Source organism: Triticum aestivum, chromosome 3D, assembly GCF_018294505.1.
Source record: "Triticum aestivum cultivar Chinese Spring chromosome 3D, IWGSC CS RefSeq v2.1, whole genome shotgun sequence".
NCBI classification, from domain to species: Eukaryota; Viridiplantae; Streptophyta; class Magnoliopsida; order Poales; family Poaceae; genus Triticum; species Triticum aestivum.
The window spans coordinates 48,398,953-48,418,475 of NC_057802.1; the positions used below are offsets into that span (position 1 = coordinate 48,398,953).

A 19,523-nucleotide genomic window follows, 5' to 3' on the forward strand; every position below is an offset into this window, starting at 1 on the left:
TCTCTATTAATTAGCTAGCTAACACAATATATGAAACACCTAAATTAACCCCCCAAAACCCCTAAACCACCCCCTTTCAAAAAAAACAAAAACCTCAGCTCCTGCCAGGTGCTGACGCGTGGATGCCTATTGGTCCCGGTTGGTGGCACCAACCGGGACCAAAGGCCCTCCTGCCTGGGCTCCCCGCACCGGCCACGTGGACGGCCTTTAGTCCCGGTTCGTGTAAGAACCGGGACTAAAGGGTTAGGGCATTAGTAACGACCCTTTAGTCCCGGTTCCTGAACCGGGACTAAAGGCCTTTATGAACCGGGGTAAAAGCCCCTTTTCCTACTAGTGTACTATCTAGTTTCGAAACTAGCAAAACATGTATGCGACGGCAAGCGTAGCATGAATCCACACACCAGATCACCAACACGTCTCCCACCTAGGATGGAGGCCGTAGGCATATACTCCCTTCGTCCAATATACAACATCTTATTACATTTAATTTACTCACAAATAAGATGCAATAAGAGCTTATATTATGGGATGGAGGGAGTAGTCGTGTTGTCCCCGCCTCCACATATTGTTTCGTGTCTCAAAGTCAACAATCAAAGGAACACAAAGAACAACACAGGCATACAAGTAGCGGGACCATCACCATACGGCTCGACACATGGTACATAACAAAAGCACAAAGAGGCAAGTGGGATTCTGTAGAATATCCAAGTCTGTGATAAGTGGTCGAGACATAAACCTGATGGAATCTTATCAAACACAATCCTAAGGAATCGATATCTTTATTCTCGTGGAATGAATGCTACACATCGGGAAAGAAATTGTGAAAATAAATACTGTGAGAATCCTTCTAAAATCATGTAAACTCAATTAAGCCGGAAATGGGACACTCGCATACCCTACCAGCTAGCCTAGGGAATGGTCCAGTGTGGCCACAATTAGTGGCTCAACCAGATGTTTTAGTTTGAATTTTCAATTTTCTTTACCGGTTTACTTTGGTATTCTCCTTTTTGGATTTTCTTCTTTTTTGTGTACTTTTTTTTAATTTCATTTGTGTTTTTTTAATTCATGGACACGTTAAAAAATATGAACACTTTAATAAAATTCATGAGCAATTTTAGAAATTCTTGATCATTTTTTACAAAAATTAGGGAAAATTTAAAGTTAGTGAATACATTGTAAATTCTACATTTTTTGTGCCGATATAGTTTTTCTTAGCCAGGTGTTGCTGGGGTTTCCCAATCAGTTTTCTTGTAGAGCAAACCGTGCCATCGTTTTTTCCTCTATAGGGAGCGAACGAGGGTGCGCTAATTAGACCGGCCCACCCTAGTATTCTAGGGATAGTTTATCCTAAGAGCAATAAATAGGAGCCCCCAACAAAGATAGAGGTTACCATTTCCTAAGCTTTGGGAAGAGTAACCCTAAGACTACCAACAAAATCTTACTAATGTTCTAGGCAATTCCTATTTGATTTTTTTTGAGACAGGCAATTCCTATTTGATGGGTTTTAGCGTTAAATCTACAACGCCCATGCGACTCCTAGTGGGCTGGCCCAGTTACTGTTGCATTACGAGCGCTCCACCACCGCTGGTTCATGCGATTTTTTTTATCTTGTTTCCTTTTTTTTCATACGGTTTTTATTTGATATTTCCTTATTTTAGTTTTTTCTTTATTGTTTTATTTTACCCCTTTTTTATCTTCTGGTTTTTTTTCATTTTCTCTTTTGGATTTTTTTTTTAAAATTATATGTAATAAATATTTTTGCAAACATATGATGAACACTTTCAAATGCACATTGAACATTTTTTCTAATATGCATTGAACGTTTTCCAATATAAGATGAACATTTGTTTATTCTCTGACGGATGTTGTTTGATCTACGATGAACAATTTGTAAATACACATATAAAAATGCTCGCGGGTTCCAGCAAATGTGACCGCTAGTTCCAGGAAAATCCGGCGCCGCTGAGCCATTGCAGCTCGCTCCGCTGTCGGTTGCAGCCCATCCCAGCATCCAAGGGCGCCTACCCACGGCATCGCCCTGAAATATATTTTTCTTCCAACTTTGCAGAATATGTACGAGACGTTCAAAGAGGGTGTCGAGAAGGTGATGAACGACGCAGCTCTTTCTCAGAGTTGGACAAAAGCAGATCACGATGCTCACGTCGAGGTAAACTGCGTCCGTACCCTCATTGCATTTCGAAGCTGCCGGTGCACACCCGATCGATCGGTCTCAGTAATATCCACACCATGCATGCATGTCAGATCTTCACCGATGAGCAAGACAGCAGCAACAGCAACTCCGGCGATGGCGAGGAGGATGAGGACGCCATGCCCTTGCTGGTCTACGTGTCTCGCGAGAAGCGGAGGTCGTCGGCTCACCACTTCAAAGCCGGCGCACTCAACGTCCTTGTGAGCACCTACCTACTGTTCATCGATCAGAACGTACATTCGTGTGTTTTTGGCAGAGTTGATCTCATCTTCTTACAATGTGCAATGCAGCTCCGGGTGTCGAGCCTGATGAGCAACTCGCCGTACGTGATGGTGCTGGACTGCGACATGTACTGCAACAGCTGGAGCTCCGTCCTGGAGGCCATGTGCTTCCACCTCGACGGCCGCCGCCGCGCCGACCTCGCCTTCGTGCAGTTCCCTCAGATGTTCCACAACCTCAGCAGCAGCGACATCTACGCCAACGAGCTCAGGTCCATCTTCTGGGTACGTAATAAGAAGACCAATCGACCATGCATGGCATCAGTCATCTTCTCAAAATTTTGAAGTAATCTTGGTGCATGCATATACAAAATTGGATTTTTTGAGTAAAAAACATTTTTTTTTGTATATATGATCCATGAAAAAATCTGAAAGTTTTTTTCCCACATTCTAGTTAGAATGTTTTGTTGTCCTACAAAGTTTCAAGTTCATATGTTGTTCTATTTAGAGTCAATTACACCGGTGGTGCTATAACTTGGCGCAAACGGTCACTTTGGTGCTAGAAGTAGTGGCATACATTAAAGTGGTGCAAAAACTTGGCTTTGACGTGCAAATACAGTGCTTATCTCATTTTGCATACGGAACCGGCGCTGACTAGGCGCATGGGGCCCGTTGTCAACCACTAGACCAGGAGAAGAGGGTGTGTGACTTATTTTTTCCAGAAACACCCTCGAAATATATGTTTTTCACAAAAAAACCCTACTGGCGTGGGAGAGGAGCCACTTTTTTCACCTCTATGATCAGTGGGTCCAACCTGTCAGGCGAGAGTGAAAATTAAACAAAACTGGAGACCCTAGGTCTCGAACCCACACAAGAGACGTAAGAATCAAGCCGGCTAATCCACTCCAACACTTCACGTTCCCATGTAAATAATGGATGAACTTATATGTATTTCAACGGGCTGCTGATACTGCGGCCCATACCAGTTCGGTATTTTCTATTTTATTTGTAAAAATATATGTAAACTATAATCTCAGAACAAAAATAAAGTTCTAATATTTATGTGTATAAATATTTTACATACAAATGAAAAACTTGTTTATAAAAACTGTTCACGTATTATATAGAAAAAATCATATGTTTGAAATAATATTTGTGAGTTACAAAAAGATTGTATGATTTTAAATAATAACAAATGTTATTAAAATTAAAATTCAGAAAATTATTTTAGTTATACAAACATTCCAATCATTTGCATGTTTGTATAGTTCAAAGTTTGTATAATTAAAGATATTTATAATGTAAAAACTAAAATGTTGATATTAATATTAATTTTTAGTAATTTGAGTATAAGCCGTGAGTGTGTGATATTTTTTATTGATTAAACATTTTTCCATATTAACTAAATATTTTTTGTATAATACACGGCTGTATATTTAGTTTTTTATTTAATAATCATTGTTTGTATGTCTAATATTTATAACACACAAATGTTTGAACGTAATTTTTATTACTTAGGTTTTAGAAAAATAAATAAAAAACAAACCGGTGAAAATTGAGCCACAGTATCAACAGCCCATTTAAGTTCCACATGCATAGTGGTTAAGTACATATAACGTCCTTATCCAAAGTGAACTAGCGTGGTTGGTGCATTAGCTAGCCTGCTTGCATGCTAGGTGTTGATTGTTGGTTCGATTCTGTGCAGCCACCCTTTTAGTTTAATTTTCACTCTCTCCCGATAGGCGGGTCCTACTGGTCTTAGAGGTATAAAAAGTAAATACCACGTCAGATTTTTTCTAAAAAATATATTTCAAGGGTATTTCTGGAAAAAAAAACAAGTCACACACCCCTTCTCCTGGTCCGGTGGCTGACAGCGGGCCACATGCGCCTAGTCAGCGTTCATTCCGTATACAAGCGAGATAAGCACTATATTTGCACCTCGAAGCCAAGTTTTTGCACTACTTTAATGTATGCCACAACTTGTAGCATCAAACTGATCATTTGCGCCAAGTTCTAGCACCACCATTGTAATTGAGAAGAAACAAAAAAGACAAAAGTTGCTCGCACGAATCTTGATGCAAAAATGAATGGCTAAATAAGGGGGTGTAGGAAAGCCTATGCTTTCTTAAATGTTAACCGTGCATGTATGGTGCAGACGCGGTGGAAAGGCGTGGACGGCCTCCGGGGCCGATCCTCTCCGGCACCGGCTTCTGCGTCAGGAGAGATGCCGTCTACGGCGCCGGGCCGGGCAGCTCACAAGATCATCAGTCCTCCGGTGTGGAGGTCGGCGAGCTGAAGAGGAGGTTCGGCGTCTCAAATGGTCACATAGCGTCGCTGCGCCGATCCGGGACCGGGAGCACCATTGTTGCACGTGATGGTCTCCCACAGCCACAGGAGGATGCAGAGTTGGTGGCTTCCTGTGATTACGAGACGGGCACCGAATGGGGCGAGGAGGTGGGCTTCTTGTACCAGTCGGTGGTGGAGGACTACTTCACCGGCTACCGGCAGCTCTACTGCCCAGGGTGGACGTCCGTCTACTGCTTCCCGGCGACGGGGACGAGGCCGCCGTTCCTCGGCAGCGTGCCCACCAACCTCAACGACGCGCTGGTGCAGAACAAGCGGTGGATGTCCGGCATGCTCGCCGTCGGCCTGTCCAGGCACTGCCCCCTCGCCTCCGCCGCCGCCGTCTCCGTGCCCCAGAGCATGGGCTTCGCCTACTACGCCTTCATGGCCCTGTACGCCTTCCCCGTGCTCTGCTACGCCACCGTGCCGCAGCTCTGCTTCCTCCGCGGCGGCACGTCGTTCCCCGGGGAGTCGGCGCTCTGGTTCGCCGCCGTGCTCGCGTCGTCGTCGCTGCAGCACCTGGTGGAGGTGTCGTTTGCCAAGCGTGGGCTGGCGGCGAGGGCGTGGTGGAACGAGCAGAGGTTCTGGGCGCTCAACGCCGTCACGGGCCAGCTCTTCGCCTGCGTCAGCGTCGCCCTCAGCCTGGTCGGCGCCGGGGGCCGGGCGGTGGACTTCGACCTCACCAGCAAGGCGTCCGACGACCGGCTGTACCGGGACAGCGTGTTCGACTTCGCCGGGTGCTCGGCGCTGCTCCTGCCGGCCACCACGCTCTGCCTGCTCAACACCGCGGCGCTCGTCGGCGGGGTCTGGAAGATGGTCGGCAGGGGCGGCAGCGTGTCCGGCGAGCTGTTCCTCCTCTGCTACGTCGCGGCACTGAGCTATCCGCTGCTGGAAGGGATGTTCCTCAGGCGGGATCCTGCAAGAGTTCCTGCGTGGATCACGGCCATGTCCGTCGCCATGGTTGCCACTCTGCTGTCCTTGTTTGGCTAAGATACCAGTTTGATCCAAGCTTCCAAATACCGCACCTATTTCTTTTCTTGCGAAAATAATAATTATATTTTCTGGGCATATATTTATGAGCTGAAAAGAAAAGAATAAAGCAGTGGAAGGCATTTTATCTCCCGCTCAGGCAGGCAAGTGTACACCATGTGAACAGTAAAAAAGAGTTGGATGGATAAACTCTGTCTATATTCAACTCAAGTACAGGGGGCGTGTTTATATACACGAGGTGGAGAGAGTTATCGTTACAACAGATCGTGGCGATCACGCCGCGCGTGCAAGCGAGGGCGAAGCCGTCGTGCGTGGGAGCGTGGGCGTGGGCGAGACTCGCTCCGGTACCTATCCAGCTGTACCATGTTTCCAACCGCCCCCCCGCGCAGCCGAAGCGGGGTGCTCGTCAACGTTGAGGCTGGAACGAAAATCTATGAACACACGCGTAGGGAGCCCCTTCGTGAAGATGTCGGCGAACTGGGAGGAAGTCGGCACATGTAGCACGCGTACCTCGCCGAGAGAGACACGCTCCCGGACGAAATGAAGGTCGATCTCCACGTGCTTCGTGCGCTGGTGCTGGACGGGGTTGCTGGACATGTACATGGCGCTGATGTTGTCGCAGTAGACCACGGTGGCGCGCGTCGGCGGACGGCGCAGCTCGGTGAGCAACTGCCGTAACCAGCAAGCTTCGGCGACGGCGTTGGCGATGCCCCGGTACTCAGCCTCCGCGCTCGAGCGGGAGACCGTGTTCTGCCGCTTGGAGGACCAGCTGACGAGGTTGTTGTCGAGGTAGAACGCGAAGCCGGACGTAGACTTGCGGGTGTCAGGACACCCCGCCCAGTCGGCGTCCGAGTAAGCCGTCAGGTCGCTGTTGGCGGAGCGGAAGAAGTGCAGGACGAGGTGAGCAGTCCCACGAACATAGCGAAGGATCCGCTTGACCATCTGGTAGTGAGCCTCTCGCGGATCGTGCATGAATAAGCAACACTGTTGGACGGCATACGACAAGTCCGGGCGCGTGAGAGTAAGGTAATGGAGCGCGCCCGCGAGGCTACAATAGAGCGACGGGTCATGGAACGCTGGGCCGGCAGCAGCGGAGAGCTTGGATGTGGTGTCGACTGGAGTGGAGACGGGTTTGCAATTCAGCATCCCGGTGCGCTCGAGTATTTCCAGGGCATATTGTTCCTGGGAGAGGTGAAGGCCATCGGGGGTGTGGTGGACATTGATCCCTAGGAAGTGATGGAGAGAACCCATATCTATCATGGAGAACTCGCGATGGAGCGCGGAGATGATGGACTCGAGGAAGGTGGCAGTGCTGGCAGTGAGAATTATATCGTCGACATACAGAAGTAAGTACGCCGTGTCAGTGCCGCGGTGGAGAGAGAACAGGGAGGAATCCTCTTTGGATGCAGTGAAGCCGAGGCTGAGGAGGTACGAGGTGAAGCGGGCAAACCAGGCGCGCGGGGCCTGCTTGAGGCCGTACAGGGAGCGGTTGCGACGACACACGTCCCGCGGCCGCGCAGTGTCGATGAAGCCGGCTGGTTGGGTGCTGTAGACCGTCTCAGCGAGGTGCCCATGGAGAAAGGCATTCTTGACGTCGAGCTGGTGGATGGGCCACGAGCTGCCGGCGGCAAGACTGAGGACGACGCGGATCGTGGGGGGTTTGACGACGGGACTGAAAGTCTCGCCGTAGTCCACCCCAGCCTGCTGTGTGAAGCGACGGAGCACCCACCAGGCCTTGTACCTCGCCAACGTCCTATCGGGGTTGAATTTGTGCCGGAAGATCAATTTGCCGCTCACCACATTCGCACCTACAGGACGGGAAACCAACGACCAAGTGTCATTCCGCAACAATGCATTATACTCCTTGAGCATCGCAGCAGCCCAGTTCGGGTCCTTAATGTTGGAAATATGCCCTAGAGACAATAATAAATTGGTTATTATTATATTTCCTTGTTCATGATAATCGTTTATTATCCATGCTAGAATTGTATTGATAGGAAACTCAGATACATGTGTGGATACATAGACAACACCATGTCCCTAGTAAGCCTCTAGTTGACTAGCTCGTTGATCAATAGATGGTTACGGTTTCCTGACCATGGACATTGGATGTCGTTGATAAAGGGATCACATCATTAGGAGAATGATGTGATGGACAAGACCCAATCCTAAGCCTAGCACAAAATCGTGTAGTTCGTTTGCTAAGAGCTTTTCTAATGTCAAGTATCATTTCCTTAGCCCATGAGATTGTGCAACTCCCAGATACCGTAGGAATGCTTTGGGTGTACCAAACGTCACAACGTAACTGGGTGGCTATAAAGGTGCACTACAGGTATCTCCGAAAGTGTCTGTTGGGTTGGCACGAATCGAGACTGGGATTTGTCACTCCGTGTAAACGGAGAGGTATCTCTGGGCCCACTCGGTAGGACATCATCATAATGTGCACAATGTGACCAAGGAGTTGATCACGGGATGATGTGTTACGGAACGAGTAAAGAGTCTTGCCGGTAACGAGATTGAATAAGGTATCGGAATACCGACGATCGAATCTCGGGCAAGTAACATACCGATTGACAAAGGGAATTGTATACGGGATTGATTGAATCCTCGACATCGTGGTTCATCCGATGAGATCATCGAGGAGCATGTGGGAGCCAACATGGGTATCCAGATCCCGTTGTTGGTTATTGACCGGAGAGTCGTCTCGGTCATGTCTGCGTGTCTCCCGAACCCGTAGGGTCTACACACTTAAGGTTCGGTGACGCTAGGGTTGTAGAGATATTAGTATGCGGAAACCCGAAAGTTGTTCGGAGTCCCGGATGAGATCCCGGACATCACGAGGAGTTCCGGAATGGTCCAGAGGTGAAGAATTATATATAGGAAGTCAAGTTTCGGCCACCGGGAAAGTTTCGGGGGTCACCGGTATTGTACCGGGACCACCGGAAGGGTCCCGGTGGTCCACCGGGTGGGGCCACCTATCCCGCAGAGCCCCATGGACTGAAGTGGGAAGGGAACCAGCCCCTAGTGGGCTGGGGTGCCCCCATGGGCCTCCCCCTGCGCCTAGGGTTGGAAACCCTAGGGGTGGGTGGCGCCCCACCTGGCTTGGGGGGCAAGTTTCCCCCCTTGGCCGCCGCCCCCCCTTGTAGATGGGATCTCCAGGGCCGGCGCCCCCCAGGGGGCCTATATATAGTGGGGGGAGGGAGGGCAGCAGTACCCCTAGCCCCTGACGCCTCCCTCTCCCTCCCGTGACACCTCTCCCTCCCGTAGGTGCTTGGCGAAGCCCTGACGGGATCCCCGCTACTTCCACCACCACGCCGTCGTGCTGCTGGATCTCCATCAACCTCTCCTCCCCCCTTGCTAGATCAAGAAGGAGGAGACGTCGCTGCTCCGTACGTGTGTTGAACGCGGAGGTGCCGTCAGTTCGGCGCTAGGATCATCGGTGATTTGGATCACGACGAGTACGACTCCATCAACCCCGTTCTCTTGAACGCTTCCGCTCGCGATCTACAATGGTATGTAGATGCACTCCTTCCCTCTCGTTGCTAGTAAACTCCATAGATTTATCTTGGTGATGCGTAGAAAATTTTGAATTTCTGCTACGTTCCCCAACAGTGGCATCATGAGCTAGGTCTATGCGTAGTTTCTATGCACGAGTAGAACACAAAGTAGTTGTGGGCATCGATTTTGTCAATTTACTTGCCGTTACTAGTCTTATCTTGATTCGGCGGCATCGTGGGATGAAGCGGCCCGGACCGACCTTACACGTACACTTACGTGAGACAGGTTCCACCGACTAACATGCACTAGTTGCATAAGGTGGCTAGCGGGTGTCTGTCTCTCCCACTTTAGTTGGATCGGATTCGATGAAAAGGGTCCTTACGTTGTGGCTTTTTGCGTAGGTAAGAAACGTTCTTGCTAGAAACCCATAGCAGCCACGTAAAACATCCAACAACCATTAGAGGATGTCTAACTTTTTTTTGCAGGGTATGCTATGTGATGTGATATGGCCAAAAGGATGTGATGAATGATATATGTGATGTATGAGATTGATCATGTTCTTGTAATAGGAATCACGACTTGCATGTCGATGAGTATGAAAACCGGCAGGAGCCATAGGAGTTGTCTTAATTTATTGTATGAGCTGCGTGTCAATGAAAACGCCATGTAATTACTTTACTTTATTGCCAACCGTTAGCCATAGTAGTAGAAGTAATAGTTGGCGAGACAACTTCACGAAGACACAATGATGGACATCATGGTGTCATGCCGGTGACGAAGGTGATCATGCCGCGCCGCGAAGATGGAGATCAAAGGCGCAGGATGATATTGGTCATATCACGTCACTTTATGATTTGCATGTGATGTTTGTCATGTTTACATCTTATTTGCTTAGAACGACGGTAGCATAAATAAGATGATCCCTCACTAAAATTTCAAGAGACGTGTTCCCCCTAACTGTGCACCGTTGCGAAGGTTCATTGTTTCGAAGCACCACGTGATGATCGGGTGTGATAGATTCTAACGTTCGAATACAACGGGTGTTGACGAGCCTAGCATGTACAGACATGGCCTCGGAACACATGCGAAACACTTAGGTTGACTTGACGAGCCTAGCATGTACAGACATGGCCTCGGAACACAAGAGACCGAAAGGTCGAACATGAGTCGTATAGTAGATACGATCAACATGGAGATGTTCACCGATGATGACTAGTCCGTCTCACGTGATGATCGGACACGGCCTAGTTTGACTCGGATCATGTATCACTTAGATGACTACAGGGATGTCTATCTGAGTGGGAGTTCATTAAATAATCTGATGAACTTAATTATCATGAACATAGTCAAAAGGTCTTTGCAAATTATGTCATAGCTTACGCTTAGTTCTACTGTTTAAGATATGTTCCTAGAGAAAATTTAGTTGAAAGTTGATAGTAGCAATTATGCGGACTGGGTCCGTAAACTGAGGATTGTCCTCATTGCTCCACAGAAGGCTTATGTCCTTAATGCACCGCTCGGTGTGCTGAACCTCAGCGTCGTTTGTAGATGTTGCGAAACATCTGACATAAACGTTTTGATGACTACATGATAGTTCAGTGCGTAATGCTAACGGTTTAGAATTGTGGCACCAAAGACGGTTTTGAAACGTCGCAGAACATATGAGATGTTCCGAAGACTGAAATTGAGATTTCAGACTAGTGCCCACGTCAAGAGGTATGAGACCTCTGACAAGTTTCTTAAGCCTGCAAAGGGAGAAAAGCTCAATCGTTGAGCATGTGCTCAGATTGTCTGAGTACCACAATCGCTTGAATCGAGTGGGAGTTAAACTTCCAGATGAGATAGTGATGGTTCTCCATAGTCACTGCCACCAAGCTATTAGAGCTTCGTGATTAACTATAACATATCAGGGGTAGACATGATGATCCTTGAGCAACTCGCGATGTTTGACACCGCGAAAGTACAAATCAAGAAGGAGCATCAATTGTTGATGGTTAGTAAAACCACTAGTTTCTAGAAGGGCAAGGGCAAAAGGGATACTTCATGAAACAGCAAATCATTTGCTGCTCTAGTGGAGAATCCCAAGGTTGAACCCAAACCCGAGACTAAGTGCTTCTGTAATGAGGGGAACGGTCACTGAAGCAAAACTACCCTAGATACGTGGTAGATGAGAAGGCAGGCAAGGTCGACAGAAGTATACTGGATATACATTATATGAATGTGTACTTTACTAGTACTCCTAGCAGCACCAGGGTATTAGATACCGGTTCGGTTGCTAAGAGTTAGTAACTCGGAATAAAAGCTGCGGAATAAACGGAGACTAGCTAAAGGTGAGATGGCGATATGTGTTGGAAGTGTTTCCAAGGTTGATGTGATCAAGCATCGCATGCTCCCTCTACCATCGAGATTGGTGTTTGCGTTGAGCATAAACATGATTGGGTTATGTTTATCGCAATACGGTTATCCATTTAAGGAGAATAATGGTTACACTGTTTATTTGAATAATACCTCAATGGTCTTGCACCTAAAATGAATCTCGATCGCAGTGATACACATGTCCGTGCCAAAAGATATAAAATAGTAATGATAGTACCACATACTTGTGGCACTGCCATTTGAGTCATATTGGTATAGAACGCATGAAGAAGCTCCATGTAGATGGATCTTTGGACTCAGTCGTTTTTGAAAAGATTGTGACATGCGAACCATGTCTATTGGTATATATGCATGAAGAAACTCCATGCAGATGGATCGTTTGGACTCACTTGATTTTGAATCACTTGAGACATGCAAATCATACCACATGGGCAAGATGACTGAAAGGCCTCGTTTTCAGTAAGATGAACAAGAGAGCAACTTGTTGGAAGTAATACATTTGATGTGTGCAGTCTAATGAGTGCTGAGGCACGCAGTGGATATCGATATGTTCTTACTTCACAGATGATTTGAGTAGATGCTGAGAATATTTACTTGATGAAACACAAGTCTGAATTATTGAAAGCTTCAAGTAATTTCAGAGTGAAGTTGAAGATCGTCGTGACAAGAGGATAAAATGTCTATGATATGATCATAGAGATATATTAGTTACGAGTTTGGCACACAATTAAGACATTGTGGAAAGTGTTTCACAATTAATACCGCCTGGAACACCACAGTGTGATGGTGTGTCCGAACATCATAACTGCACCCTATTGGATATGGTGCATACCATGATGTCTCTTATCGAATTACCACTATCATTTATGGGTTAGGCATTAGAGACAACCGCATTCACTTTTAAAAGGGCACCACGCAATTCCGTTGAGACGACACCGTTTAGAGAAACCTAAGTTGTCGTTTCTTAAAAGTTTGGGGCTGCGATGCTTATGTGAAAAAGTTTCAGGCTGATAAGCTCGAACCCAAAGCGGATAAATGCATCTTCATAGAATACCCAAAACAGTTGGGTATACCTCCTATTTCAGATCTGGAAGCAAAAGTAATTGCTTCTAGAAACGAGTCCTTTCTCGAGGAAAAGTTTCTCTTGAAAGAATTGAGTGGGAGGATGGTAGAGACTTGATGAGGTTATTGAACCGTCACTTCAATTAGTGTGTAGCAGGGCATAGGAAGTTGTTCCTGTGGCACCTACACCAATTGAAGTGGAAGCTTATGATAGTGATCATGAAACTTCGGATCACGTCACTACCAAACCTCGTAGGACGATGAGGATGCGTGCTACTTCAGAGTGGTACGTGATCCTGTCTTAGATATCATGTTGTTAGACAATACTGAACCTACGAGCTATGGAGAAGCGATGGTGGGCCCATATTCCGACAAATGGTTAGAAGCCATGAAATCCGAGATAGGATCCATGTATCAGAACAAAGCATGGACTTTGGTGAACTTGCCCGATGATCGGCAAGCCATTGAAATAAATGGATCTTTAAGAAGAAGACGGACGTGGACGGTAAGGTTACCGTCTATGAAGCTCGACTTGTGGCAAAGAGTGTTTTCACAAGTTCAAGGAGTTGACTACGATGAGATTTTCTCATCCGTAGCGATGCTTAAGTCCGTCGGAATCAAGTTAGCATTAGCTGCATTTATGAAATCTGGCAGATGGATGTCAAAAACAAGTTTCCTTACCAGTTTTCGTAAGGAAAGGTTGTATGTGATACAATCAGAAAGGTTTTGTCGGCCTAAGGATGCTAAAAGGTCTGCTAGCTCCAGCGATCCTTCTAAGGACTGGAGTAAGCATCTCGGAGTTGGAATGTATGCTTTGATGAGATGATCAAAGTTTTTGGGTTTATGCAAAGTTTGTTAGAAACTTGTATTTACAATAAAGTGAGTGGAAGCGCTACAACATTTCTGATAAGTATATGTGAATGACATATTGTTGATCCAAAATGATGTAAAATTTCTGGAAAGCATAAAGGGTTGTTTGAAAGGAGTTTTTCAAAGGAAGACCTGGATAAAGCTGCTTACATATTGGGCATCAAGATCTATAGAGATAGATCAAGACGCCTGATGATACTTTCAAAGAACGCACACCTTGACATGATTTTGAAAGAGTTCAAAATAGTTCAGCAAAGAAGGAGTTCTTGGCTGTGTTACAAGGTGTGAGTATTGAGTAAGACTCAAGACCTGACCACAGCAGAAGAGAGAGAAAGGACGAAGGTCGTCCCCTATGCTTTAGACGTAGGCTCTACAGTATGCTATGCTGTGTACCGCACATGAAGTGTGCCTTGCCATGAGTTGGTCAAGGGGTACAATAGTGATCCGGGAATGGATCACATGACATCGGTCGAACTTATCCTTAGTATCTAGTGGACTAAGGAATTTTCTCGATTATGGAGGTGAAAAGGAGTTCGTCGTAAAGGGTTACGTCGATGCGAACTTTGACACTAATCCGGATGACTCTGAGTAGTAAACCGGATTCGTATAGTAGAGCAGTTATTTGAAATGGCTCCAAGTAGCGCGTGGTAGCATCCACAAGATGACATAGATATTCGTAAAGCACACACGGATCTGAAAGGTTCAGACCCGTTGACTAATAACCTCTCTCACAAGCATAACATGATCAAACCAGAACTCATTGAGTGTTAATCACATAGTGATGTGAACTAGATTGTTGACTCTAGTAAACTCTTTAGATGTTGGTCACATGGTGATGTGACCTGTGAGTGTTAATCACATGGTGATGTGAACTAGATTATTGACTCTAGTGCAAGTGGGAGACTGTTGAAATATGCCCTAGAGGCAATAATAAATTAGTTATTATTATATTTCCTTGTTCATGATAATCGTTTATTATCCATGCTAGAATTGTATTGATAGGAAACTCAGATACATGTGTGGATACATAGACAACACCATGTCCCTAGTAAGCCTCTAGTTGACTAGCTCGTTGATCAATAGATAGTTACGGTTTCCTGACCATGGACATTGGATGTCGTTGATAACGGGATCACATCATTAGGAGAATGATGTGATGGACAAGACCCAATCCGAAGCCTAGCACAAGATCGTGTAGTTCGTTTGCTAAGAGCTTTTCTAATGTCAAGTATCATTTCCTTAGACCATGAGATTGTGCAACTCCCGGATACCGTAGGAATGCTTTGGGTGTACCAAACGTCACAACGTAACTGGGTGGCTATAAAGGTGCACTACAGGTATCTCCAAAAGTGTCTGTTGGGTTGGCACGAATCGAGACTGGGATTTGTCACTCCGTGTAAACGGAGAGGTATCTCTGGGCCCACTCGGTAGGACATCATCATAATGTGCACAATGTGACCAAGGAGTTGATCATGGGATGATGTGTTACGGAACGAGTAAAGAGACTTGCCGGTAACGAGATTGAACAAGGTATTGCGATACCGACGATCGAATCTCGGGCAAGTAACATACCGATTGACAAAGGGAATTGTATACGGGATTGATTGAATCCTCGACATCGTGGTTCATCCGATGAGATCATCGAGGAGCATGTGGGAGCCAACATGGGTATCCAGATCCCGCTGTTGGTTATTCACCGGAGAGTCGTCTCGGTCATGTCTGCGTGTCTCCCGAACCCGTAGGGTCTACACACTTAAGGTTCGGTGACGCTAGGGTTGTAGAGATATTAGTATGCGGAAACCCGAAAGTTGTTCGGAGTCCCGGATGAGATCCCGGACGTCACGAGGAGTTCCGGAATGGTCCGGAGGTGAAGAATTATATATAGGAAGTCAAGTTTCGGCCACCGGGAAAGTTTCGGGGGTCACCGGTATTGTACTGGGACCACCGGAAGGGTCCCGGGGGTCCACCGGGTGGGGCCACCTATCCCGGAGGGCCCCATGGGCTGAAGTGGGAAGGGAACCAGCCCCTAGTGGGCTGGGGCGCCCCCCATGGGCCCCCCCTTGCGCCTAGGGTTGGAAACCCTAGGGGTGGGGGGCGCCCCACCTGGCTTGGGGGGCAAGTTTCCCCCCTTGGCCGCCGCCCCCCCTTGTAGATGGGATCTCCAGGGCCGGCGCCCCCCCAGGGGGCCTATATATAGTGGGGGGAGGGAGGGCAGTAGTACCCCTAGCCCCTGGCGCCTCCCTCTCCCTCCCGTGACACCTCTCCCTCCCGTAGGTGCTTGGCGAAGCCCTGTCGGGATCCCCGCTACTTCCACCACCACGCCGTCATGCTGCTGGATCTCCATCAACCTCTCCTCCCCCCTTGCTGGATCAAGAAGGAGGAGACGTCGCTGCTCCATACGTGTGTTGAACGTGGAGGTGCCGTCCGTTCGGCGCTAGGATCATCGGTGATTTGGATCACGACGAGTACGACACCATCAACCCCGTTCTCTTGAACGCTTCCACTCGCGATCTACAATGGTATGTAGATGCACTCCTTCCCTCTCGTTGCTAGTAAACTCCATAGCTTGATCTTGGTGATGCGTAGAAAATTTTGAATTTCTGCTACGTTCCCCAACATCCAGATCCCGCTGTTGGTTATTGACCGGAGAGTCGTCTCGGTCATGTCTGCGTGTCTCCCGAACCCGTAGGGTCTACACACTTAAGGTTCGGTGACGCTAGGGTTGTAGAGATATTAGTATGCGGTAACCCGAAAGTTGTTCGGAGTCCCGGATGAGATCCCGGACGTCACGAGGAGTTCCGGAATTGTCCGGAGGTAAAGATTTATATATGGGAAGTCTTGTTTTGGTCGCCGGAAAGGTTTCGCGCATTATCGGTATTGTACCGGGAGTGCCGAAAGGGGTCCGGGGGTCCACCAAGGGGTCCACATGCCCCGGGGGGGCACATGGGCTGTGGGGTGTGCGCCTTGGCCTATATGGGCCAAGGGAACCAGCCCCAAGAGGCCCATGCGCCAAGAGATAAGATAAAGGGAGAGTCCTAAAAGGGGAAGGCACCTCCTAGGTGCCTTGGGGAGGATGGACTCCTCCCTGGCCGCACCCTTCCTTGGAGGAAGGGCCAAGGTTGCGCCCCCCTCTCCCTTGGCCCTATATATAGTGGGGGGAAGGGAGGGCAGCAAACGCTAAGCCCTGGCGCCTCCCTCTCCCTCCCGTGACACATCTCCCTCCTCCCGCAGCGCTTGGCGAAGCCCTGTTGGAATCCCGCTACTTCCACCACCACGCCGTCGTGCTGCTGGATCTCCATCAACCTCTCCTCCCCCCTTGCTGGATCAAGAAGGAGGAGACGTCGCTGCTCCGTACGTGTGTTGAACGCGGAGGTGCCGTCCATTCGGCGCTAGGATCATCGGTGATTTGGATCACGACGAGTACGACTCCATCAACCCCGTTCTCTTGAACGCTTCCGCTCACGATCTATAAGGGTATGTAGATGCACTCCCCTTCCCCTCGTTGCTAGTAAACTCCATAGATTGATCTTGGTGATGCGTAGAAAATTTTGAATTTCTGCTACGTTCCCCGACAGTGGCATCATGAGCTAGGTCTATGCTTAGTTTCTATGCACGAGTAGAACACAAAGTAGTTGTGGGCGTCGATTTTGTCAATTTACTTGCCGTTACTACTCTTATCTTGATTCGGCGGCATCGTGGGATGAAGCGGCCCGGACCGACCTTACACATACACTTACGTGAGACAGGTTCCACCGACTGACATGCACTAGTTGCATAAGGTGGCTAGCGGGTGTCTGTCTCTCCCACTTTAGTCGGATCGGATTCGATGAAAAGGGTCCTTATGAAGGGTAAATAGAAATTGACATATCACGTTGTGGCTTTTGCGTAGGTAAGAAACGTTCTTGCTAGAATCCCATAGCATCCACGTAAAACATGCAACAACAATTAGAGGACGTCTAACTTGTTTTTGCAGAGTATGCTATGTGATGTGATATGGCCAAAAGGGATGTGATGAATGATATATGTGATGTATGAGTTTGATCATGTTCTTGTAATAGTAATCACGACTTGCATGTCGATGAGTATGACAACCGGCAGGAGCCATAGGAGTTGTCTTAATTTATTGTATGACCTGCGTGTCAATGAAAACGCCATGTAATTACTTTACTTTATTGCTAACCGTTAGCCATAGTAGTAGAAGTAATAGTTGGCGAGACAACTTCATGAAGACACGTTGATGGAGATCATGGTGTCATGCCGGTGACGAAGGTGATCATGCCGCGCCTCGAAGATGGAGATCAAAAGGCGCAAGATGATATTGGCCATATCACGTCACTTTATGGTTTGCATGTGATGTTTATCATGTTTACATATTATTTGCTTAGAACGACGGTAGCATAAATAAGATGATCCCTCACTAAAATTTCAAGAGACGTGTTCCCCCTAAGTGTGCACCGTTGCGAAGGTTCATTGTTTCGAAGCACCACGTGATGATCGGGTGTGATAGATTCTAACGTTCGAATACAACGGGTGTCGACGAGCCTAGCATGTACAGACATGGCCTCGAAACACATGCGAAACACTTAGGTTGACTTGACGAGCCTAGCATGTACAGACATGGCCTCGGAACACATGAGACCGAAAGGTCGAACATGAGTCGTATAGCAGATACGATCAACATGGAGATGTTCACCGATGATGACTAGTCCGTCTCACGTGATGATCGGACACGGCCTAGTTTGACTCGGATCATGAATCACTTAGATGACTAGAGGGATGTCTATCTGAGTGGGAGTTCATTAAATAATCAGATGAACTTCATTATCATGAACATAGTCAAAAGGTCTTTGCAAATTATGTCATAGCTTACGCTTTAGTTCTACGGTTTAAGATATGTTCCTAGAGAAAATTTAGTTGAAAGTTGATAGTAGCAATTATGCGGACTGGGTCCGTGAACTGAGGATTGTCGTCATTGCTGCACAGAAGGCTTATGTCCTTAATGCACCGCTCGGTGTGCTGAACCTCAACGTCGTCTGTAGATGTTGCGAAACATCTGGCATACACGTTTTGATGACTACGTGATAGTTCAGTGCGTAATGCTAACGGTTTAGAATTGTGGCACCAAAGACGTTTTGAAACGTCACAGAGCATATGAGATGTTCCGAAGACTGAAATTGGGATTTCAGACTAGTGCCCACGTAAAGAGGTATGAGACCCCTGACAAGTTTCTTAAGCCTGCAAACTAAGGGAGATCATTGAGCAAGTGCTCAGATTGTCTGAGTACCACAATCACTTGAATCGAGTGGGAGTTGATCTTCCAGATGAGATAGTGATGGTTCTCCATAGTCACTGCCACCAAGCTATTAGAGCTTCGTGATGAACTATAACATATCAGGGATAGACATGATGATCCTTGAGCAACTCGCGATGTTTGACACCGCGAAAGTAGAAATCAAGAAGGAGCATCAATTGTTGATGGTTAGTAAAACCACTAGTTTCTAGAAGGGCAAGGGCAAAAGGGATACTTCATGAAACAGCGAATCATTTGCTGCTCTAGTGAAGAATCCCAAGGTTGAACCCAAACCCGAGACTAAGTGCTTTTGTAATGAGGGGAACGGTCATTGAGGCAGTACTACCCTAGATACGTGGTAGATGAGAAGGTAGGCAAGGTCGACAGAAGTGTATTGGATATACATTATATTAATGTGTACTTTACTAGTACTCCTAGTAGCACCAGGGTATTAGATACCGGTTCGGTTGCTAAGTGTTGGTAACTCGAAATAAAAGGCTACGGAATAAACGGAGACTAGCTAAAGGTGAGATGACGATATGTGTTGGAAGTATTTCCAAGGTTGATGTGATCAAGCATCGCATGCTCCCTCTACCATCGAGATTGGTGTTAAACCTAAATAATTGTTATTTGGTGTTTGCGTTGAGCACAAACATGATTGGATTAT

At 47.3% G+C, this 19,523-nt stretch overlaps 1 pseudogene; it reads left to right on the forward strand.

Moving 5' to 3' along the window:
• Positions 1–5,819, forward strand: part of LOC123076130 (probable cellulose synthase A catalytic subunit 6 [UDP-forming]) — a 22,836-nt pseudogene extending 17,017 nt beyond the window's left edge.
• The last annotated feature ends 13,704 nt before the right edge of the window (positions 5,820–19,523 follow it).